At 35.6% G+C, this 25,618-nt stretch overlaps 1 protein-coding gene and 1 long non-coding RNA gene across 5 annotated transcripts in view; one reads left to right on the top strand and one right to left on the bottom strand.

Annotated features, from left to right (window-relative positions):
• The window catches only part of LOC135841273 (uncharacterized), a 282,388-nt gene that overhangs the window by 54,399 nt on the left and 202,371 nt on the right, over positions 1-25,618 (top strand). The window contains exon 3 of the long non-coding RNA XR_010557871.1: positions 15,507-15,589. This is a non-coding gene — a long non-coding RNA (uncharacterized LOC135841273). The remainder of the gene's footprint in view (positions 1-15,506; positions 15,590-25,618) is intronic.
• Positions 1-25,618, bottom strand: part of LOC135841266 (poly(rC)-binding protein 3-like) — a 113,478-nt gene that overhangs the window by 54,266 nt on the left and 33,594 nt on the right. The gene's annotated exons all lie outside the window — the stretch shown is intronic.

Here is a 25,618-nt window from a genome sequence, read left to right as displayed (position 1 = left end):
TGCATTTTGTCAACTTATGATATGAGTATCATTTTAAAAAAATCTCGCTTTCTGGCAAATTTAACAAAATGTTTCGCTTTTTTGCTAAAAATGGCTAATAAGAAGCCCTGCCTTTTGTCTCGTTTTTAGCTCAAATTGTCTAGAATTTTCTTTCTTTTTTTTATGTTGCAAAAATTGCTAAAAATTGTGAAGTTTTTTGCATCCGAAAACTCTCACTTCTTTCCAATAATAGTTCTAATGCGACGTTTTTTCGCCCGAAAGTGCTTAAAAAAACCGTTTCTTCAGCTGAAATTGTCAAAAGTTTCGTAAATATTGCCAGAAACCGCGAAAATTCTCAATTTTGGGCCCTAAATTATTGCTAAAAAATTCTTTTTTTTTTTCATCAAAGAGTTGCAAAATATTTTTGGCTCAATTCTTCTGGCGAAAACTGGGAAAAGGGCTGTTTTAGCAGTAATTTTCAAAATGGACTGCTTTTTGCTGAAATTGAACACGTTTCTATCGAGTTTCATTTTGAGATTTTGATTGAAAACGAAAAGTTATGGTTTTTTTGGTGATTTTTTCCGCATTAAAATGTATGTATTGCAATTGCTCATGTTTTTTTTCACTTTTTTGGTTACTTTTTGGATACTTTTTTTCGAAAAAAAATGAGTACGAGCTCTGTGAATTTCAAATAACTATTGATTAAATTAAAAAAATGTTGATTTTCAAAAGCTTTTGCCTTCGTTTCGCTTGAGCCATTCAATATGCTATATGCTTTTTCACAACTTTGGAAAATAGAATAATTGAACCGAAAAATTACAAAAATAATACGCAAACCAGAAAAATACGAAATACATAATAAAAATATGGTTTTTTTTTTTAAAAAAAAAACAGAATCACTCCCTTTTTAAAAATGTTGATATCATCGATTGAGCTCAAATTTTTAATGTGTTATTTTCTCACGGAGTGGCACTAAACTAAAGTAGAGGGGTTCCACTAAAAACAAAAAAAAAAACAAAAATTCCCACAAAGTTCGAATAAGGGCTACTTTATTGAGCACACAGTCGTGCTTGAAAAAAAAATAGCACAACTGTAGAACTACTCGTAAGTATTAACGATATTCGGCGCTCATGATGTTCGAATGTATTTGATACCCATCCCCCACTTCCACCTGATCTTATGTGTTATTCACTTTTGAAGGGTCTGGAAAATAATAGAAATTGGTCTGGAAAACCTGGAAAAGCCAGGGAATATTATTTCCAGAAATGAGTGGACACCCTGTCCAGAGTTTTGCTCAAATTTTGTTCCATCGCTTAACATTTTTCTACAACTTTCGGTTTATATACATAAATTATTGAGAGTTGATTAGGTACGAGGAATTCAGAAAGAACGAATCATTACGAAACCAAACTATGTAGTTACTACCTATAGTAAATTGTGCTCGTGTGCTGCGAATATTGGAAAGAAATTTCATCTACGAGGTCGAGTATATAATAATAAAATAATATTCTGGTTGCTTGATGGGTGAAAAATTTTCGGGTATTATGTACTATTTTTGTGCCTTTTGTTACCATTGTACGGCACATCTCCGAATCAATGGAGGAAATATTTTTAATATTACGTTGGCGCGCGTATTGAAAATTTCAAAACAAAAGGAAATCTGTTCGAGGAGATGATTGAAATGTACTAAAAATACATCTCTCTTTTCATTAAGATTTTTTTTTCCATTTTACTTTTTTTAAATAAGATTTCTTCAAAGACGAGGTCAATATTATTAAATAAAATCCACGCTGTTGTACACATTTCACTTTGAAATTTGATATGGAAGCTTTTCCCGCTCGATGAATGGCTGAAAGGAAAATAGCGGCACATCAGCCACATCTATCGAATCCGCGCGAGGATTCGGTAACCTAATTATAATGGGTTAAAATGCCAAGCTCGAGGCATAAAGAATTACTTCGTCGTATATCGTATCGATACGTACTACTTACTGGTGAAAATTTTTGTACAAAAAATACTCCTTCGAGTTTTCCTGCATCTCCCTTTACATCGGTCCGGTTAAGCTTCAACAGCTCTTCGAAAAAGAGAGAATTTTTAATTAGGTAACGAGATTGTGTTTCAGTGCATAGGTGATAAGTGGTGTCGATATCGGATTTGAATTTTGTCCCTGGAACGAGAAGAGACGAGATGCTGTGTTGGGTTTAAAACGAATTTTTGAGGTATTAGAGAAGATTTTGGCGGAAAATTTTCCTGTATTTGTTATTTCGTCGGAATTCAGTGATGGGTCCGGGTTCGAAGTCTGAAGAATTTCGAATGATTTGTAAAATGGGGTGGTCTTTGGAAAAGTTTTCGAATTTGCGGTGTATTTTACTCGTAGGCGGATTCCTAATCCAAAGTGGTGTAGAAAATGTATCGTACGAGTCGTCCGAAGAATATTGTCGGGGATTTCTCGAAATTCGAAACAAAAATTGGTGCAGTTTTTAGTTTTGCTGGGTTTTTTAGGGTTTGTTTAAATATAGAGATTTTTTCCTCGTTATTATTTTTGAAAAACTTTCATCTCGTAGTTTTTCTGTCAGAAATGAAGGTTATGAGCACCTAATACATCTCATTTCTCATTAAAATTCTAAACTAAACGGATCACTCGCCTAATGAATCGAATACAATACGAGCATGAATACTTATTAGACACCCTGTGAAAGAGCACCATGCTGACTTCATTACTCGGGCGGTTTTCTTTGTGCCTGACATAACCTGCTAGCGGCTCTTCCCTTTGGTTTTTCCTCCAAGCCTTAATATACGTATACCTTCTTGCCTTGTACTATTCATTTTACGAATCGAATCTTCGACAAACGAATCCTCATTATCTTGGATTCCGTTTCCTTATTATGTTTTCTGGCTTGTTGTTCTTGTTTGAAGCCGGAGAGAATCTCATATACTGGGTTATTCTTTATTGTGGTATACACATCCTAAGTCGTCGTAGCATCTTATATAGTATGGCAAATCTTACAATCAATCTTTCCCTTTAACCGATGGCTTGTTCGATTTAATAATCTATATAAACAATCGTGCGTATAGTTTTAAATTTTATTCCGCGTACGAGTATGAGAAAGTTTTCTTGTAAAATCTTGGTTTACTTTTGTACCTTTGCCTATAGCTAACCTATAGGTACGGATATATAGCCAACTTATATTGTATAAGTGAACGAAACTTGCTGTAAAAAATTTAATACAAATAGACGACCGGCAGTTTTACGACCGGATCAATTCCGCCGAGTTTTATTTACCAAACAAATCTGCCATTTTACCAGGTCTACTTCATACTTCGTCCCTGTTTGACTATCTCCCTGGGTTGCTGTTGCTGCTGCTGCTGTTTTTGTTGTCGTATGTGAATTGTGTGATGTGTATGATACAAAGCTAACTTTGAGGTAAATCTCGGGACCAACTTTCAATACGCCGCCGACCAAGTATTAATTTTTAACCCATGTGAAGTTCGTAAAGTTTTCCTATTCCCAGTTCGGTACTTTAATTTTTCAACAAATCGCGTTTACTCGATCGTAGAATTTTTTTTCAATATGAGTTTCTATAGAATGAAACTGACGAATTGTTCGAAGAATCGGACGAAAGGAGACTGAGCGAAGAATTGGGGGGGGGGATTCACGGGAATTTTTCCGGTGTGTTGTGTTTTGAAAAAGATGGATGAATTGTACGAAGAATTTTTTTGGAGGTTATCAAAGGTGGAATTCTTTGATTTTAAAACTCAAGTTCTTAACTCAGAGATCTGAAAATTGTTACGAATGAAGGGATCGTCCGGGAAATTTTTCACATATTTGGTCTATTAAATCAAAAATGAAGTTGGCTGCTTCGATTCTGTTTTTTTTTCATGAATTTCACGTGATTCGCGCATTGGCGATTTTTCTGCAAAAGTTCTAAACTTGAAATGATCACTTGAAGATTGATTGGATTTTCAAGTAGTTCCGCGCTATTCAAAAATTTTAAAGAAAGGATTACAGTATAAAAAAAACACTCACGCATTTAGCGTGAGAAGACCAACTTTTCATCAATGAAAAATCTTTTACGAACGAATTGATTCATTTTTTTTTTTGAAACATATTTTGTACAGCAATTGATCTGTTTGCAATCGAATCGAATCATCTACGAACGATTGGTGATTAAATAAATTGATTGGTTTTTTGGTGAATCATTCGCAAACGGATCAATTAATTTACGATTGATTCGGTTTTTGTAAAACTCTATTGTAAGTATAGAAATTGCATGATCTCTTTTCAAGCGAAACGAATCAAATCGAATCTTATCATTCAAAACCGATTGGCGATTGAACAAACCAATTGATTTCTAGATGAATCGTTCGCGAACGAGTTGATCAATAGTTACACAGAATCATTCGCGAACGAATTGATTCGTATAAGTGACTCGTTGGTGAAAGAATCAATTCGTATAAGTGACTCGTTCGTGAACGAATCGATTCATTTACTCAATTTTTGATGAATCATTCGTGAACGAATTGATTTGTATAAGCGGCTCGTTCGCGAACGAATCGATTCATTTACTCAATTTTTGGTGAATCATTCACGAACGAATTGTATAATTTTTAGTGAATGATTCGCGAATAAATTGGTTCGTATAAGTGACTCGTTCGCGAACGAATTGATTAATTTACTCAATTTTTGGTGAATCATTCGCGAACGAATCGACTCATTTACTCAATTTTTGGTGAATCATTCACGAACGAATTGAATAATTTTTAGTGAATGATTCGCGAACAAATTGGTTCGTATAAGTGACTCGTTCGCGAACGAATTGATTAATTTACTCAATTTTTGGTGAATCATTCACGAACGAATTAAAATATTTCTTGTGAATCATTCGCGAACGAATTGATTCGTATAAGTGGCTCGTTCGCGAACGAATCGATTCATTTACTCAATTTTTTATGAATCATTCGAGAATGAATCGATTCATTTACTCAATTTTTGGCGAATCATTCGCAAACGAATCGATTCATTTACTCAATTTTTGGTGAATCATTCACGAACGAATTGTATAATTTTTAGTGAATGATTCGCGAATAAATTGGTTCGTATAAGTGACTCGTTCGCGAACGAATCGATTCATTTACTCAATTTTTGATGAATCATTCGAGAATGAATCGATTCATTTACTCAATTTTTGGCGAATCATTCGCGAACGAATCGATTCATTTACTCAATTTTTGATGAATCATTCACGAACGAATTGAATAATTTTTAGTGAATGATTTGCGATCATATTGGTTCGTATAAGTGACTCGGTCGCGAACGAATTTAATTATTTCTTGTGAATCATTCGCGAACGAATTGATTCGTATAAGTGACTCGTTCGCGAACGAATTGATTCATAAATTGAATCAATGGGTGCAGAAAGGGGCTAAGTCCATTTTTGCGTTTTTCAGGAATAACAAAAAACTGATTCATTCAAAAATCAAAAAATTTTGATAAACATGCTTAAGGTCATTGAAAGAGGACCCCAAGACACAACTTTTAGCGCAGTTTCCAAAAAAAAATATTCACGTGCGCCGGTGCTGATGCTGCTCAAACAAATTGGACTAAGACCCTTTCTGCACCCAATCGACAAAATTTCTTTTGAAATTGCTCGGGCACGAATGGGGCTTGATTCTACATCTAAGTACATCATTTAGACTGCTATCTCGTTTAAATTGACCAAAAACCCCTTGAGGTATCAGACTTTTTGCCGAAGTTGTTAATTTTTTCATCATTTTTCAGTTCAGAGATTAACTTAAATTTCAAAAAATGGTCTTCTCAAAAATGTTAGCTATTTTTCAAGGAATTTAAAAAAATTTACAAAAAAGTCATAAATACGGATCCGCCCTTTTTCTGCGCCCAAATACCACTTTCCCGGCAGTTTTGCGGAAATCTGACATCACCAGTCGATCCGCCGTACTTTGAAACCCCTATATCCGTGAAAAAAAAATTCCAAAAATGTGACTTGGTCCCTTTCTGTACCCACCGATTCAATTAACCCTTTGGAGGTTCTCTAGGTTTTCGCGTTAGAAAATTGAAGTGCCTTAATGAGTGTGATAGGGTACCTCGCCCAATTGGCCAAACCACAAAAAAGTCGAGCTTTTGATGAAAAGTTTTATAGGAAAATGAAAGTTTCCAAAAAACACAAATGTGACATTTCCTAAAAAAAAATTGAATGTATGCAGAATTTTTTTTGAAAAAATGAACCAAAAACATGTGTCAAAAACATTGAACAAAAGCACTCTTTCAAGAAATGAAATAAAAATTGAATTGGAAAAAAATAAAAATACAAGGTTGAAAAAAAGTCATCTGGCAGTTCACAAATTCAGCGAGAATCAAATCTTGTTGGCAAAAATGCCTTTGTTTAAAGCATGAAGAGAAGAAAAATCTATGCCGCTAAGAGAGGATTTTTTATCAAGTCATAAAATCTTTTCGGAAATCGAGCCGAAATATGGGACAAAATTTAGCAAAATTGCGAGCTTTCTGGCAGGGGGTAACTAATTATGAAAACATTTTCGCCTTTATTCACGAGATGTAGCATAGAATTTTCTTTCATTTTGGGAAAAAATGAGTATTTTATCACTTATTGGAGTATAGGAGTATGAAGATGAAGATGAAGAGAAATAGTGAACAAAAACACAAATCCAGAGCGTAAACGAAATGAAAGACTGAACTCGTAGATGAATTTGGATTTTTATTTACTATTTTTACTATTTCTCTTCATCTTCATCTTCATATTCCTATACTCCAATAAGTGATAAAATACTCATTTTTTCCCAAAATGAAAGAAAATTCTATGCTACATCTCGTGAATAAAGGCGAAAATGTTTTTATAATTAGATACCTCCTACCAGAAAGCTCGCAATTTTGCTAAATTTTGTCCCATATTTCGGCTTGATTTCCGAAAAGATTTTATGACTTGATAAAAAATCCTCTCTTAGCGGCATAGATTTTTCTTCTCTTCATGCTTTAAACAAAGGCATTTTTGCCAACAAGATTTGATTCTCGCTGAATTTGTGAACTGCCAGATTTAGGAAATGTCACATTTGTGTTTTTTGGAAACTTTCATTTTCCTATAAAACTTTTCATCAAAAGCTCGACTTTTTTGTGGTTTGGCCAATTGGGCGAGTTACCCTATCACACTCATAAAGGCACTTCAATTTTGTAACCCGAAAACCTAGAGAACCTCCAAAGGGTTAAAGAATTGATGAATTCGTTGGCGAATGGTTCTTTCAAAAAATTGATCAATTCGTTCATGAAAGATTCACCAAAAATTGAGGGTCGTATTAGCACTTTGTAGGAATCGTGCAAGCCTAGTGAGATTTCAAGTTTCATCGAAATCGGTTCAGCCATTTTCTATGTAATGAATGTTGAAAAAAAATTTTGTCGCTCGTCGATAAATTCGGAAGCTTTGAGCGTTTGAACCTTGATGATGACGACGAAATGTCCGGCTAGTAGCCTCCTAGTTATGAAATTTCAAAATTGATCAAAATTTGCTTAGCCGTTGCTGAGAAATTCAATTTTCAATGAATTTTGTGCAAAGTCACCCCATGAAAATTTTCAAAAGCTCAATTTTGTTTGCGATTACGCTTGAAAGCTGCGAATTTTTGGATCATGGTGACAGTCCGACATCATGGGAATGGTGATGGACTTGTGATACCTACTTCAAGTTTCATCTTGACGCAAGAAAGTGACCAAAAAAAAAAAAAATTGAGGAAATAGGACGAGCTGAACTCAAAACTAGGTTAATTTGATAAAAAATCGAATTCGTTCAGGGCTTCACAATCGATACTCCTAATCTGCCACCAAGTGATCTGAGACATCGGAAATAGAGTATGAAAAATTGTAAATATTGTTTCTGAATCGATCAAAAAACTCTTCAGAACACCGAATGTAATACAATTTTGAATTTAATGTGGACTCTTTTTATGCGATTTTTTGAGAACTGACAGATCCAAAAATTTATGCTCCGGAACGGTTTCAAAACCTTGCGTCAATCAATTCGAAAGTAATCGAAATTGCAGATTTCTACCGCAATATTGATGAAATCCAGCTTTTTAAAATATGAAATGAGCCGGATTTAAAACTTTAAAAAATTTCAAATGATAGAAAAATTAATTCAAATGCTTGAAATTTCGTCTTGTCATAATGTATTTACGAAAATTCTTTCGAGTTTGCTTAGTTCAGTCCATCAAATTTCAATGCATCAAAATGTTGCTTCAGAAGACAAAAAGGAAAAGGCAAAGTTCAACAATTAAGTAATCAAATCACACTGATTTTGAATTTTGGCAGGTCACAGGAGCGTATAGCCCTTTATAACCTCCCTCTATACATTTGTCATAACTGTTTTATGAAAATGTGCCAAATTACGAGTATTTACTTTCGTAAATTATACATATAATGAACACCTGGTGAAAGAAATACCTACGTTCATAGATTAAGTACATTGATAATGCAAAATAATTATTATTAATGGCGATTTCACTTTTCTAGATCTTCACTTCCTACTCCTCCACATCGTTTTACACGCCTAGATTTTTCTTCAGTCAGTCGTTATTTTTCTGTTAGTTGAGAAAATTCGGCTCTTGTCAGACGAACTTGCTATACTCGTTGCAGCAACTTTTTTTTTGTTTTGTTGTTTCCCCTATTCATCAAGTAGGTATGTATGTACATTGTATGCTATGTGCCTACTGTAATGCTTTGTTTCTCGTAACAACAAAAAAAAAAACAACTACTTGCAACGTCAGTCTCTCTTTTTAAAATCTCTTTGCTATTTTCGCGCTTCGTTCGCATTTAGATTAATTAAAAAATCGTCGAGAATCGCTGACGTATGTACTTTACCTATACACTGTACAGTGTACACAAGTAAATATTACAGCTTTTTACATAGCTTCGTAAGTTACTCGTAGGTACGCGTATGTACTCTACGGTATGGCATGGCAGTGGTATCAAAATAGCGAGCATTCTGTAATTTCACGCTCATACACGTGAAAATTTGGCGATGACGTGAGTTCTACATACGTGTGTGTGTATTTTTTTCAACTTCTCTGTACGTATATACAAAGTGTAAAATATTTCCTAACGACCGACAGATTTTGAGGCCAATTTATAATTAGGTTCATTTGTGAACGGTTATTTCACTCCGTGAATAAGAGGCACTTAGAGCGAGAGAGAAAGAAGCAAAGACTGGGTAAAAGAGTGCTGAAATACTCGACTACGGTACGTATATTACGAAGGTAGATACGTCTCGTCTATCTCCGCGGACGGATTTCGCTTTTAATAAAGTTTTAAATTGAAAGATTTAGCAGAAATATTACAAATAATACTCGATGTTACGATTATCAAAATATGCTTACGCGGGCGCGCGGAATTTCAACTCGTAGTCGCGCGCGCGAAGCGAAATTTCTGTTTCGTCGAATTCGCGAGGCTACGAAATTATATATTTAATTCGTCGGATTATTCGCGAAATGCGAAAACGAAAACGGCTCACACGGAGCAGAGAAAAGGAGCTGGTGTAGCGGAATAGCTGCAGATCTTTATTACGATAGACAGCTTGTTGAGAAATCAATTTTCGTAATTGAGTTTGATCCTTGTTCGCGGCGGCTTGGATGGGCTTGGCGTTTCCAAGCATCTAATTTTTGTCTTCCTCTACCCTTATACTTACCGAGTATTTTTGGCGAAGCTGCTCGAGAGCAGTATCACATCCGGCCTTTTTATTCGCCGATATGTGAAGAGAGGCTCGTGTGCTAGTTTTCGACATTCGGCACTCGGTTAGGGGTTTTTGAAGGTTTTTCTTCTTTTTTTGTCGACTTGATTACGACGTATCTTGGTGCTGATATCGAACTGGGTTTTGTATTTTTGCGAATGTGTGTTTTGGGTATTGTATTATTGTTACATGGGTTTGATTAGAGACGAGTGGGTTATCGAGGCTGAAATGGTGTTTTTTTAAGTAGTAGTCGTTATGGCCTGTTTGAACAGACTCTTTTTAGAATTCTTATTATACAAGAAAGAAAATAATTTTGAAACGTTATTTGGGAAATGAGAAGTCCACAAAAGCACCCTTTCTCCTTCTTTTAAAAATATCGACGGATAAATATTCACGAAGGAAAGTGATCAATAATCGATCAAAATGATTTACGAGAATGGAAATATTTGATTTTCATTTTTTGCAATTTTGCTAATTTGGCACATTTTAGACGTCCGTAGTTTCTTCCCATGAATAGATAGAGTGGCTGTAGGTAACGCGCTGTGTTCGCCTCGACGAGAGCTACAAGATGGTACTACTCCCATATAAATCTGCCATGTCACCTCTGGCAGGGTAATCAATTTGGGACATCAACTTACGTAGGTACACAAACTAATTTTCAGAATTCTATTCGTTGAAAATTCTCTGAAAATCAAATATTTAATTTTGGTAGTTCGAAATTTGGTTCTGAAGAGAAGGCTACATGATCTTTCGATGAGCCAAATTTCAGCTCAATCGGAGTTGATTGATTGTAAAGATTCCTTTGAAAGATATTTTCAATTTCCTTCGAAGCCTACTAAATGCTGCTTACAAAATGCTTGCAAAGATGCTAGCGAGAAGAATCGAGAGCCATGTGGAGCTAATAATATTGGAATGCCAAAATGGATTTCGACACAAATAATTAACAGGGTGTCCATTATTTTGGGCAAGTCATTTTCACTGACTTTTCCAGGTTTCCAAGATAATTTTTTCCAATATTCTATTTCTCTTTAAACTGAGTCGAGAGCTTTTGAAAATGTTCATTTCAAAATGCCTAAAAACAAGTTTATTTTTTGATTTTTTAAAATTTTGGAATTTTCAAATGATTTTTTTTTTAATGAAGTTGATTTTGAAAAAGAAAACAGAACATATTGCCCAAGCGAGGGCGAAAACTCTAGAAAATTTGTATTTCGAGAGGCATAAAAACGGCGTTTTTTGTAAAAAGTTTATTTTTTGGCTTTAAAACTCATTTTTTCAAAAGAAATTTCGATCTTGATTGTATTAGTAAAAAAAAAAAACAAGCTGGAGCGAAGTGAGGGCAAAGGTCTTTGAAAATTTGTGAATCGAGAAGTAAAAATTAATGTTTTTCTTTCATCACAGGCCCATATCCGAAATTCGCAATTGATCGTTTTTTCAAAATTCCAGGGATTTTTCGTGAAAATTATAAACCTCCTGACTTTTACAGACTGAATAAATTCGCTGACTTTTCCAGGATTTCCAGAAGAATGGACACCCTGGATTAACAAGTAAAATTTTTCACAGGAAAATTTTCAAAAAAAATTGTATACAAAGTATTTTTCATTTTCAATCAAAATTATAAAGAAAAAATACAATACCAATGAACACATTATTGTTTTTTTTTATTTCTTCTCTACTTTTTTGACTAAATTCCATTTTATACCTGTTTGATACCCTGACTTACTAAAATAAGAAAACAGTTTTGATTTTGAATAAGTATTAAAAAAAAAACTCGAAAAAAGTGTTCATCGGGGTATTTCAACTTTCTGAATAGAAATACAGCGTCAGTTTTTTGTAAAATGAATTTTTAAAAGTGGAAACGTACGAGCAATAAGTAAAGTTGATAAGAAATCGTAAGTTTTGCGATTCATCAATCTGCAATTTATTTTATTTACTTTACAATTTAGGTATTTAGTATTGAATTCAATGCTTCAGGGTGGTTTAGAAACTAAAATCGAAACTTTTTAAAGGATGCCTGAGGTACCCCACAGGTAATAATATGCATACTAGCCAAAAGTGGCAAAAAACCAATCAACTATAGGCTTATAATTTTTCTATGTAGTCTCTCACTCAAAATACACTTCTAAAAATGTGGCGGAGGGGGGGGGAGAATGAAAACCAATAATAAAAAAGTGAGAAATCAGCTATTAGATATTTCCTAAAATTTTATGCGCTCGAAAACGAAAGGAAACCCCCTCAAAAAGTTATTTTTTAAAATTTTTGACCCCACCCACCATCTCAAAAAATTTGAAAAAAAATACCACAGATAGTATGAATAAAGGTCAACATTTCAGTGAAAAAATCTGGTCTGCAGCGCTCCTAGTTTCGAAGCAATAGCAGTTTGAAATGTTCTTTTGGGCTTTTTGGCTAGAAAACAGTACAAAAAAAATTCAAAAAAATTCCACGGATTGGCCTCCAGTGCCTCAGTACATTATGGAGATGTCAACATTTTTAGTCTACATGCTGAAGAATAGGAATTCTTCGCGTGAAATACACTTTTTTTTCTCATAGGGGGGAGGTGGGGAGAAGTTTTCTCAGCTCTAAAATTCATTTTTGGTCCCTACAAAATATTCTATGAATATTTTAAAAACCCTTTCGATTCCCAGTCGATATCTTACAAAAAAAAATATCAAATTTTAACACGAGATCTCATATCGTGAAACGCGTCACAATTCTATTTTTCCAGGGCTCATATTATTTACAGGAAAATCCGACTAAAAATTCCGCCATCATACGTATAGGTACTCTCGAACGACACTATCTTTATTCGAACATACTGCACAATGCGAAGAGGGCGTTACGCCGACGACGCAGGTATAAAAAAATCTCGACACTCGAAGAAAAGCTCTAATTACTGAATTAATTTATCTTGCGACCATTTCTCGCGCCCCTCTTCTCGTGTCCGCTTATAACCATCCTCCATCTAGGATTCTTGTACACAAGAAGGGAGGTAAAATTCGCTTCGTATTATTCTGCGTGTACTGTATACCAAACAGCAAGTACTTACAGCTACACTCTAGGTACCTATACTTAGCACAGTGCACTTCTAATAATCATTAGCGATATGGAAGATGAATAAAAACCAACACCACACTCGTACTCTCGCTTCAAAAAAAGAGAAAAAGTCAATAAAGTTACGAGTAGGTAGGTAGGTGTACCTAATACTGGAGTACCTAGTCTACGTTATAAGGGGCACCCCAACTCGAAACGCATGAATCGTAGTAGATACGTACGTGCAACATTACGTACGTACGCGTCGTACTACAAAATGCGAAAATGGCCCGTTTGTGCTGTAGACAGACCAAGTATGGTGGAACAGGGTGAAAAAGCCGACGAAAATGCAGCAATGCGCCTTTTTTGCATCCCTTTTAAAATTATCGACGTGAGACGTAGTTCGCCACCGTTGCGTTGTCTGCCTCTACGTTCAGCCCTCTGCCTCTGCCCATGCCCCATCTAGGTACGCTCTGAGGGCTTCGCTCGGTCCCCGGCGTACACAGACAGTATAGGGTACCCTTTTTACTACCTATAGTATCGTGCACAGAGTATACAGTCAGATTCCACTTAACGTGCTTCGAATACAAAGCTACGCATGCTTCTTTCCACATAATAATGCTACGTCTACTACTCACTCTACGTAATACACGAATCCATAACCCCCGGCGGCTGCGGCGTTTATCGCTAAGCCATCTTTGTCGATCCATTATTCCATACAATATGCTATGTAGATATTTGTACAAGTAGGAAGAAGATACGTTCCCAAAAACTGTTATCATATTTTGCAATACTACATTTTCCAACTTGGGTATATTTTACTGCACAGCAACAAGTATCTTTTCCGAATAAGACTGGTCGAACAGGGTGCATGTCTGTCTGGCTTAGACTACTATTATAGCGAAGGGATGAATATCGACAGTGCGATACTCGCTGCGCTCGTAATCCCTTCTATCAAAAGCTAGCTCCGGCTGATTTGGTTCATTGGTTGGCTGATTGAAGTGAGTAGATGTTTGTCTGGAATTTTCATAAAATGTGTACTCGGTAGTCTTCACTTATCGTGTTTGGAGGGGCGTGGAGGGGAGGGTCAAGTGGAGAGCTTTCTGAAAATTTGGTTGAAAAATGGTAGTGAAAAAGTAGGGATTTTTTCAACAAAAAAAAACCGTTACGATAACATGTAAAGTTCAAGATGAAATTGTGAGCCAAAAAAAAAATGAATTTGAGCAATTTGACCTTAATGGACGTATCGAGAAAAATAGCCGAAATTTTTTTGATTTTTGGGGGGTTTTTTGAAATTGACAATGGCCAAAAAGTTGGGATCACTGCATCCAAAAATTTTTCACCTGTTTCAAAAATGATATTTTTCGATGTTTTGGTACAATTAATGCAAAATATTTGAGGAGAAAATATTTTCAAAACACGAATTTACTCTAAAATATGCGATTTGCAAATTTTCAACTGCTCTGTAGAACCCTAAAAGTGGTCTTGAATTACCCTAAATCGATGCAAAATATTAGTAGGTATAGGTACTGTCTGTTGGAACGGGTCCATTCTTTCCAAAACAGATCGAGTAGGGACCAGAGCGAAAAAAACGACGATTTTTTCAAAAAATGTCCCTCCTTTGGTGACTCGTATCTCCCTTCTACGAATATTTCCAGAGCTCAAATTTTTTCTGTGTTGCTAAACTCAAAATGGAGGTCTCTACTGAATTTGGTCGGGATTCGTGGACTTTTTCTTCTCGATATCTACTCTAGTGCGCAACTGTTGATGAGAAAATTAATACGGAAATGTGAGTGGAGGGGGGGTGGAGAACCAATAAAGCAGTCAGAAATCAGCTATTGGATATTTCCTAAATTTTATGCGCTCGAAAACAAATTTTAAAAAATCCTCAAAAAGTTTGTTTTTTGGATTTTTGACCCCGACGATCCACCACTTTAAAAAATTTGAAAAGAATACCAAAAATGTTATGGCGCAAGGTGGAAATTATGGCGAAAAAATCTAGCTTGCGTTCTTTTTACCATTCCACCTTCGAAAAATCATTGCAGCTTTTTTTATCAGCACAATCTTTATCAGCATTGTAAACGATTGGAATCATAATTCGATCCAAGTGGATCAAAAAATCGTGATTCAAACAGGTAAACTTTAAAATTTCAGTTTTCTTCTGAAGCTTTGAAAAAAAAATCAGGAAGTATTGATTTTCAATTCTCAATTGCTTGTTATATTAACAAGATGAATTCACGTCAAATCCTTCATTAAAAATTCGACGAATTAAATAGTTTATGAGAATAACCTGAACAAACTGTTTGTTGAGTACCCCTGACAGAAAGTATACGAGACTGCTCGCAAATGCAGTTCTAGAAATAAAAGCTTCGCAAAGTGTACTTGTGCCGTCGTAATTCCATCGTTTATTTATTATTCTTTTGCTTTACTTAAGGGAAAGGTACAAAAATTGTATTATTTTTCCTGCATTTTTTATCTATCTGTGGAATCTTGGGGTGGCATGAAACGAACTATGTTGTAGTAATAGGTACTTTCAACTGGTGAATTGTGTTTATAGTTATAGGTATCACAAATTTTGTTATTTGCGTAACTTAACTATACGTTGTTCGCTTTTTGTATTTTTCAAATTGTAAAAAAGATATCTGTATATTTTTTTTAAGTATCAGATTGCATATTAATAAAATTTGTACTAGAAAGAGATGATTGGGTATTTTTGTTTCGTTAATCCCATATTTTTTGTTTTTTTTTTTCTTGCAGAAAAATGTAATCGAATGTCGTTTCCGTGTCGATCAAACGATGAGAATGAGTAGTCGTTGCTGGAAAATTGTCTGAATTCTGAAGTAAGTACCATAACTATACATTCATTTCAATATTTGGTCGATTTTTTTTTACTTTCCGATCAGCGCGCAGCGATGTAAGGGAAGTATTGTAATCGACCGGTTTTTCGATTTCGAGTTTTTTACGGAATTACACGTTTCAAGGTCTAAGAAGACTTTTGAGACTATTTTGAGCGTGATGTTCGGTGTGTGTGTGTGTGTGTGTGCACAAAAGTTTGTGAACACGATTGCAGACGCCCTAAATGAGATATTACGTTGAAACTTGCACCTGATAACAGGTCCCATTGAAGGATGTCATAATAAGCTTTTCAGCTTCGCATCTAAATTGGAAAAAAAATTACGAGCATTTTGATGCGAAAACTCGTGGAGTTCCCTATTCAATAGTACGTCAATGACGTCACAGAAACCAGTTGTTATCCTTAGCGCAGTGAACGCGAAGGCGCTCCAGATGTTAAGAACGGCTAGGTTTTTGTGCCAAGTGCTTCCCAACATTCGGAAAGTTTTGTGATGCTTGCATCGCGGTTTATTTTTTTTTGTAACAATCGTCTGTTCAATTCACAAAATTTATTATCTTAATTTGCTTTTTTGATAAAGACAAAACCGCCCCTTTCTGTATTTTTCAAAACTGTCAAGGTCCCGTCTGTATTCGCCAATATATCTTAGCACGAATAATTTTTATGACTGGAAGATCTAAATGTTGGAAAGGATTAGATTAGACTTTCAAATTCGCTGTAATTCGAACTTGACCCAAATATTTTGAACAAACTTACGTACCTACATTTAAATCGACTACACGTAGGTATTGACTTACTCTGGAAATTCGGTTTACCTGCTCTGTATCGAAGGAGTCATTAGATTATAACGTTGCTCATTCGACTGCTGATTCCGAAACCCACGAACCTATTTACATTTGTGTAATTTAGGTTACTTTGTGTCGCCAGATGGAAAACGACACCGACAACGAATTGCAATCGAAACCCTCATCGCCGGTTTATTCCATTTGGTTTTTCTCTCAGAGTCAGAAGGTATATAATTGTATCAGCTCTATAGGAGTGTATTTTTCTTTTCGTATATTTTTCGGAAAAAAGGACGCTTTCATCAACTTGGATAAATTTCGCTTCGATCTTTTGTTTTTCTTTTTATTGAAATCGTAACGGAAATTTTTCATTCGTTTATTTCCACTCGAAACAGACTCACGTTTAATAAAGTAACTGTTTTTATTTTTTCCTGCTCTTCGTATCGTTTTTACCAATCTTTTATATTATGGCGATGTTTTGTTTCAATTTGTTGCTTCGTCGAGAAGTCGCAGTCGGTGTCATTTTGTTATGCTTTTTACTTGACAAGGGGACCTTTTGAACTGACATTCTTCGATTTGAGAAAGAAACCGAACTAGATCGATACAGTATGTTGTAAAACTCCAGTAACCGAAAGAGCATAGGTGAGTAAGATGGGCGAATCGGCCCCCGGCACATCCAGCGATGAAATTTTGGTGGTAGGTAGGTACCATCAAGATACTTTAATCCGCCAAGTTACAGACCTGTATCTTGAGTGGCTCTTGAGTAATGGGCTAATTACTCAGAACGGCCTCAGACCTTTTTCTCCAGATTGGCTCGACCGATTTTTTTCAAACCTGGACCAATGCGTAGCTTTACACGAGGGGCTTCCATGAAAAAGTTTTGAGCCCCCCCCACAATGTTTCCCTTCTCAAATATTCGACTCAAAATTTGAGTGCCTTCCTTACCTATGAAGTACACTCGGCACACTTTTTAAATTCACGTTTTTGGATACCTTATTGACTCAAGAGTAACATATATTTTTTCCAAAATTGTATCTCATTGGGCACATGGTCAAAAACGAGGGGAGAACCAGTCATATTGAGCAAAAAAAGGCCAAAAAGAACAATAATCGTGAACTCGACTGAGATGAGGCTTGAATATAATTATTCAACAGATACTCATTTTTTCGAGTCACGAAAATAAATCATTACCAATGAGCGATAAATATATTGGGCCCTCAATTCAGCTGCTGTGAACCTCTCCCCCCCCCTCTTTTTGGGGGTCAGAACGATCAAAGCAATATGGGTGTCATTTCCATATGAATCGAACCTGCTGAGCACGAATATAATGTCAATTCTTCGATTAGACGACTCCAAGCCAAATGAGCCTCGTATGGGGCACTGTAACCCCTCCCCTCTTCCTATTTTTTGGCGTCGTTTTCAGACAAATCAAACCTGGTGGACACGAATATGTTGTCTAATCTTTCAATTGTGGAATGCCGTTAAATTCCCATTCTGCGAATTCATACGTAGTTCGGAATGCAAAATTATACAATAATTCTTAAAAAAATAGATGAAAAAAAATTTGTAATAAAGTTGAAGTGAAAACCATCATTTTTAATTGTTGAGACCGAGGAGGAGGGGGAATGACGCCCACATTGCCTGAAAGTTGTGGTCTCCACAAAATTAGAGGAGAGAAAGGGTTTTATAGTGTCCAATCAAGGCTCATTTGACTTGGGGCCCTCTAGTCGAAGAATTGACATCATATTCGTGCTCAGCAGGTTCGAATAATATGGAAATGACACCCATATTGCCTTGATCGATCTGACACACCCCCCCCCGCCCATAGGGGAAGGGATACAGCAGCGCAATTGATGGGGCAATCGATTTATTGCATCTTAGTAATGATCTTTTTTTGGCGACTCGAGAAAATGAGTTTGCAGGTACCTGTTGAGTAATTAATATTGCCTAAAAAGATCTGGTCCCCAAAAAATAGGAAGAGGGGAGGGGTTACAGTGCCCCATCCGAGGCTCATTTGGCTTGGGGTCGTCTAATCGAAGAATTAACATCATATTCGCGCTCAGCAGGTTCGATTCATATGGAAATGACACCCATACTGAAGTTTATTTTTGAAGTTTTAAAAATTTGACAAAAAAATTTTTTTCTGATGACTTTTTCAATTTTTTTTTTTTTGAAATTTGAATATTTTTTTGCAGAACGAACAGAATGTGAATAATTTTTCCGATTCAACTTCCACACATCAACAACCACAAGTTTCAAATTATTCTGGAGCCTCCAGTGATTTTTCAATTTTCTCCAGAAATGAATTGCCCTGGAGGGGGACATCACTTGAATAGTTCGAAAAGATGGCTGGTTCATTTTTGGCCTCTTTCAGAGTGATTTGAAGTTTCTGGAGGATATTGAAAAATCGCTGGAGGCTCCAGAATGGTATAAAACTGGCAGTTGTTGATGTGTAAGAGTTGATATGGCCCTTAAAATAGCTTTTTTGAATTTTTAAAAATATTCCCAAATTCGCTGAAAATCCAAAAATGAAGTTTGGAATCTGAAATTTCGGTAGTGGATGGGGGGGGGGGTTAGGACTTGCTTTTTCGATCTAGCTTGATTTTGTTCAAATTGGAAAGTACTAGTTTGAAAGATTCCCTATAGTGAGGAGAATTTCTCTTTTAGATATTTTTAGTGAAGGTTATTTCTTTTCTTTCTGCCCTCCCCCGCTCTTCCAGAGCCCTTGCGAATTATTTATTTTTGAAGTGGATTTTCATTGACTGGTATCCCTGATTTGGGATAGGAATATACTTTCGTCATCTCCCCAGCAATAGCAGATCAAGCTGTTGATTGATTTCAGTGTTTTCTTACCATACAATTTACCTTCTACATTATTGATAAAAATAGTTTGACTTAAAACCTGGGTACCAAAAAAAAAAAAAAAAATTTAAGTAGAGAGAAAGAATAAGCAGTGGTTAGAAAAGTAATAGAGCAGTAAACGATAGAAAATGAATCTGTGCTGTGCAAAACGACGCGAACATTCCGGGGGTAAAAATTTTATCAGAAAATGTAAAGTTATTATTCAAAAACTTTCATATAGCCCAAGTATAATGTGATAGGTCTGTAACTGTGCATATATACTATAATATAATGTATAAAATGTACGAGTTTTAGCATCATTTATTTTTGGTAGGTATTTGAATTTGACAAATATTGTTGACAAGTTTAACTCGTACGAAGGGCCAAGAAGTGTGGGGTGGTTGGTTAAAAAAGGAGTGAGCAGGGAGGGGTCTCGTGTGTGGCAGACTGGGTACCCTACCTAACGTAGTACGTATACGAAATGAAAGGGGTATTCCGTTCTATAACATTATACCACATATAGTAGGTATGTTTTCATATAGCGCCAAAAGATTATAAGATTTGAAAGTTTTCCTCGACCTCGATAAATACTGATTCCTGCTTTAAAACACGTGATGATGAACCTTTCACGGATGATTTGGTAAATTCACCACATACCGGAGCACCAGGGCGATGAATTCGAATACGTGTTGTGGGTTTTCGAACTTTTAAGTACTATCTTCCAGTTTACCTATACGTTGTGTTTTAGTCTTTATATTGTGCGATATTTTTATACTTACGTATACCTATTAAAAAGGCAGAAAAAAATGAACGGAAAGTAAGGTATTTTTTTTTCTAAATTTGAAAAGTTATACCTTCATCATTTAGGTATATTTTTTTCCGCATAGTTAATTTGAGTGGAATTATTCGTAGGTATAGTATAGCAATTGTACACACGTACATTTATATAGTGATATAAATGGGGGAAAATACCGGTAATGCGATAATGGTGCTTTTTTCACTGTGTGACAGTGATTTAACGAGTGAGTATACGACCAGGTTTTAATTCAGCGAAAGTTTTTAATTAAAAATAAAACCATCTTTGCGCTTTTTGCACCTGAATGATGGTTTATGGTTGATTTAGCTCGGTATTATATGTAGTACGTTTTTCATCGCGGCTAAAAGTACTCGACTCGTTACCGCCGAGCGAGTAAAAAGCAGTGCCACGGTATTGTTTAAGAGTATGAATACGGTCGTCGTCGTCGTCGTTGTGTCTGTTTAAACGCGCAGTTGGTTAGCGTTATTTTTTCGCCTGAGTAATGAAGTTTTTCATTTTTTTGCTTTTACCTACTTTGTTTTTAAGGCGAGATTTCCATTAGATCGATTAAGAGTACTTATAGCTTACCTTAATACGTATTATTGGTGGTATTTTTCGAGTGTGTTTGAGGAGTTTTATGGAGGGGAGGGGAGGGAAGGGAAGGGGAGGGAGTAAGTCTGTAGAATTGAGTTACACATCGAGGTGTGGTATTGAATTGAAAAGTATGATTAGGGGAGCTCTCAACTTTTTAAAGCTGGATGGGACGAAAGAAGATATTAAAAAGCCTCTTTTCGCCAATTTCTAAACGATGAAGTGAGTTTTATGATTTTTGGCGAATTTTTGAAGTTTTTAGGTCTAAGTATCAAAATTTGGTACACAAAAAAGTTGAGTTGATGCACCTACTCGTCAGAAAAATCAATTTCTGTTGTTGAAATTCAAACTGCGGTGTGAGTAAAAATTTGGTTTCAGACACGACTTTTATAAACAAGAAATGCTGGGAGAATGGCTCATTGTGGGTCCAAAAGGCTTGTATGAAAAAAAAAAAAAAAAAAAATATGAGTGAAAATTTGAAATTGAAATTTCTAAAAGCCCAGCAAACCGTGAATCACTCAAGTTTTTGATTTTTTTGAATTTTTTTGGCTCAATGTGTGGATTAAGTATACAGATTTTGTATGTAAAGTTGAGTTCAAATTCGAAATCAAAGACTTCGAAATTTTTTGGTTCATTGTGGTACTCGGAAGGCTCATGTATCAGAAAAGTAGGTAAGCAGAAATTTGAAATCAACGTCTCTTAAAATCTAGCAAACCATAGGTCACCCAATTTTTTCATTTTTCTCCCCAAATCTTGGGGCTTATTGTGGGGTTTTTTCAAGGCTTTTATCGAAAAAGTAAGCACAAATTCGAACCCACCGTTTGTAAACACCAAGCAAACCATACGAGTAGGTCACTCAATTTTTTGATTTTTTTGATTTTTTTTTTGGCTCATTGTGTGACTTACAGGCTTTGTACGAAAAAGGTGCTGAGCTTAATTTCGAAGTCAGCAGGGACTTCAAAAACTTACCATTCCTCGGATCACTCAATTTTATATATTTTTTTCGACATTTTTTGGTTCATTGTGGTACTTTTTGAGAGCTTTGTAGTTATAATATAATACGAGTACGTACCTATATCAAAAAAGTAAGCAGAATTTGGAAGTTGGCGTCTCTTAGAACGTAGCTAACCATGGCTTCAGCTAATTTTTTGATTTTTTTTCTTGAAATTTTGAGCCTCATTGTGGATCTTGCAGGTTTTTTATCAAAAAAGTGAGTACAAATTCGAACTTATCGCTTGTAAAAACCAAGCAAAGCATGGGTCACTCGATTTTTTCGATTTTTTTTTTTTTTTAGGGAGGCTACCTACTTGTTGACCTATTGGGTTCGTATTAAAAATTAAGCTAACCTGAAATTCGAAATTAGAGCTTTGAAAATGCGACATTTTGATATTGGGGGGCTTATTGTGGGTCTATAAGAAGAAGCATCAAGAGACTACGTATTGTTTTAAGATCTCACCTTTAGTAATTATTTTAAACTCTGAAAAAAGTGCAGAGTTCTTTTCCTGAATTTTAAAAAGGTTGTTTCGATGCAAATTCCTTGCGTTTCACAAAAAGCCTCCAAATCCCCCCCCCCCAATCTTAATAAGCCATGGTTCCCTGGGTTTTTAGAGATGCTGATTTCAAATTTTGACTCATTTTTTTGGTACAAGCGTCGTGAGTCTCGCGATGAGCTCTATATTTTTTCAAAATCGCAAAAAATTGAGTGAGGTATGGTTTTTCTAGGGTTTTGAAGGTTTTGATTCCATAATTTAGATTCAGGTATATGGTTTTTTGATAACAGTTGCGTAAGTCCCTCAATAAGCTCTTTTTGAAAAAAATTGCGAAAATTGAATCACCTTGCTGATTTTGAATTTTGATATATGTACTTTGACCTCTGTCCTGCTTGATTTTCAAAGTGGCTGATTTGATCATTTCGAATTTTTGAATTATTTTGCTATTAGTATTTTTTTTAAATCGCCAGAAATTGTGCAACTTGTGGTTTTGCAGGTTTTCAGAAGGAAAGTCAAAATTTGATATCAGCTCGCTGGGGTCCCAACTTCATACCATTCCAAAAGTTGTGTGACCTATGGATTGGTTTTCTAATGTGCTAATTTCAAATTTTGATTTACTTTTTTGATACCATCCCTTTGAGTCCCACAATAAGCTCTCATATTAAAAAAAAAAAAAATGTAAAAATTGTGTGACCAACTGACCAATGTTGTTGTTGTTTTTTTTTCAGAGGTACTGCTTTCAAATTCTGTTTTTCTTTCTTGGTTTTGACCCACTGAGCCCCTAATCTCCTTAGTTCTTATAACTTATTTCAAAAGTTGCTTGACATATGGTCAACTGGGTTTTCAGAAGTGCTGATTTCGAAATTGATTTGTTTTCTTGGTACCAGCCTCGCAAGCCTCACGTTGAGCTTCCAAACTTGAAAAAAAAATCAAAAAATTGAGTGACCAATGATTTTCTGGGGTTTTAAATAGACTAATTTCAAATTCGTGCTTATAATATTTCGATACTATAGCCTTGTAAGTAAGTCTCACAAATAAACACCCATATTTACCTAAAGGAAAACAAAACTTGAAAATTACGTAATCCTGGTCCATGTTTTTCTGTGCTTTCAGGGGTGATGATTTCTATGTAATTTCAGTTTACTCAATTTTTTTTTTGCATGACTTGAGCCCCCACATCTCCCAAATCCCAAATAAAAAAAATGTGTTTTCAGAGATGCTGATTTCGAATTTTGATTTACTTTTTTTGATACAAGTCACATGAGCCCCCTCAAAAAATTATGTGACCTACTGAGTTGTTTGGCTTTCAGAAGTGCTGGTTTCAAGTATCCTTTTTTCAACCAGACTCCTCCCCACCGCAGCACCAACTGCTTCGTATTTCCAAACAAAATTGTCCGGTGGCTACGGTTTTTGAAAAATTTCGTGGCTAGTCCCTAAATTTAATGAAATGAAAAATTCATGTTCTAAATATTAAAAAACAAAAGTGAAATGTGTACGAATTGAATGATTCTATGTGTACCTATACTATAACGTACGTTAACCGCTGAATACAGTAGCCATTGTTCTTTAAATAAACCTATGACAGCACGTATCTTTTGTTTTATCTGAGGAAATCCTACATACTTTGGATGACTCATTTGTGTTCCTTTGCGTATAACGCCTATTCGCAGTAGGTAGCTAGCTAGCTACCTAGTATACCGAACGATACACGATAAATGGACCGAAAAATTTTCTGCAGCAATTTGTAAATAACGACGTAGGTTGCCCTAATGCCCTCAGTCCAGTCTCTACGTTCACATATTGCAACACTGTAACGTGAAAAGGGATCCCTCCACTCTCGTTACTCGTGCATTGAACTTCATCATCATAACCATCAGCTTTAATAACCGACGATATAATTATGCCATAATGTATCGAAGATGCAATAACTATACAATAACATTATATGGATGCAAATACACTGTAGTGTAGGTAGCTAGGTACCTAGCAAGTATTATATTAACCCAGCCAGAAAAGTAATGGCACGAGAGAAGAATATGAGAGCAAAGGGATAGGGCTACCATTACCACATTAGCGCAAGCAGCCCGTGAGAGTGGATGAATATAGCATGGGTAATATAGGTAGGAGTTGCGCTGGGTACCTTTGTAATGTTAAATAATAAAGGCAATACCTCTTAGGGTGCAATTAACTGCGACTATGTAATTGCACATACGAGAGTATAGATAAGGTCCGTACTTAACTATATACTACGTAGGTACCTCTACCTATATAAGGTAGGTATGAGCGTAGATTTTCGTAAACAATACGCTTAGGTCGCATTAACAGCAGCGAGCCACAAAGGCTCGTAAAAGCTCTACCTGCTCGTAGCACCCCTCCGGCCTTTATGTAACTTATATTGAATGTGACTCGGTGGCACGCCAGCCAATCAGCGTCAAACTTAATATGAATTAATTGTTGACACGTACGTAGGTACGTGTATATATACGAGTACGTAGATTTGTCATTTATGGTAGGATGTGCGAGTCCCAATTAGCCCTGTTCTCTGGAAATGACTTATCTACTTTTAAATTGCACTCATCGATTTAGAATTAAAGCAACAGAAATTCGTACTTGTACCATAACGATTGTGAATTTTATTTGTAATCCAAAATCCACTATTTTAAAACTTTCAACTTTTCTTTTCTTCTTTTACATTATAGCTTTCTGTTTTCATTCTAAAATCATCCAACTATAAGGGAACTATTCGGAAAACAAAAATAAAAGCACACGTCACTCTTAATCACCACCTGCGAATAACGAGAGCCCATTCCAGTAGAGTACAAATGGCAGTGCACTATACGAACGCGTTTTTTGAATTTTAAATTCAATTGGATAAACGTCGTCTGGTTTTTGACTTAATGTGAGCGAGTACGGTACTTGCGAAGCGATAATTGAATACGAGCCAACTTTCGTATAATTAATACATGCTTAAACCGTAGTATACCGTATTATCGTGCTTTTTTTTTGTTTTTTTGTCAATTCAAAACATATTATAGTGATACCTTCTTACGATACGTACGTGTAACCTATCGAGTACCTATTTGAAACACTTTTTTTTTTACGGAAATTGAATTAAAAAATAATGAAACCTTCGTGTTTTTTTCCTACTTTTTGAAGGGGAAAAAAGTAGAAAAAAGCTTCGACACGAGCATAAAAATGTCACGTATTTTTTCGAAGCAGCCTGCACAAATTTATACCTCTCACCTGTGTTGGTGAAAGTATTGTATGTACCGACCTAGCTATACTACAAGTCCCTTACGTGCAGATTTTCAATTTCATAAGAAGTAATACGTAGTCCTAGCCATGAAAATACTATAAAATAGAAAATCGTAAAGGAAAAAAGAACAAAATAAGAAGAGAGAAAAGGTGACGGTTTCGAGCTTGAAATCGAAACAATCCTAATACAATGTAAAGCCTCTTGAGTCGTGAGAATACCCAAACTGTATCTACATGGACGTATTTGACAAGCATACCTTGTG

This window comes from Planococcus citri, chromosome 3, assembly GCF_950023065.1.
Source record: "Planococcus citri chromosome 3, ihPlaCitr1.1, whole genome shotgun sequence".
Lineage (NCBI taxonomy): Eukaryota > Metazoa > Arthropoda > Insecta > Hemiptera > Pseudococcidae > Planococcus > Planococcus citri.
Note: the sequence above shows the minus strand (reverse complement) of the source record. Positions and strands in the feature narration are given on the sequence as shown.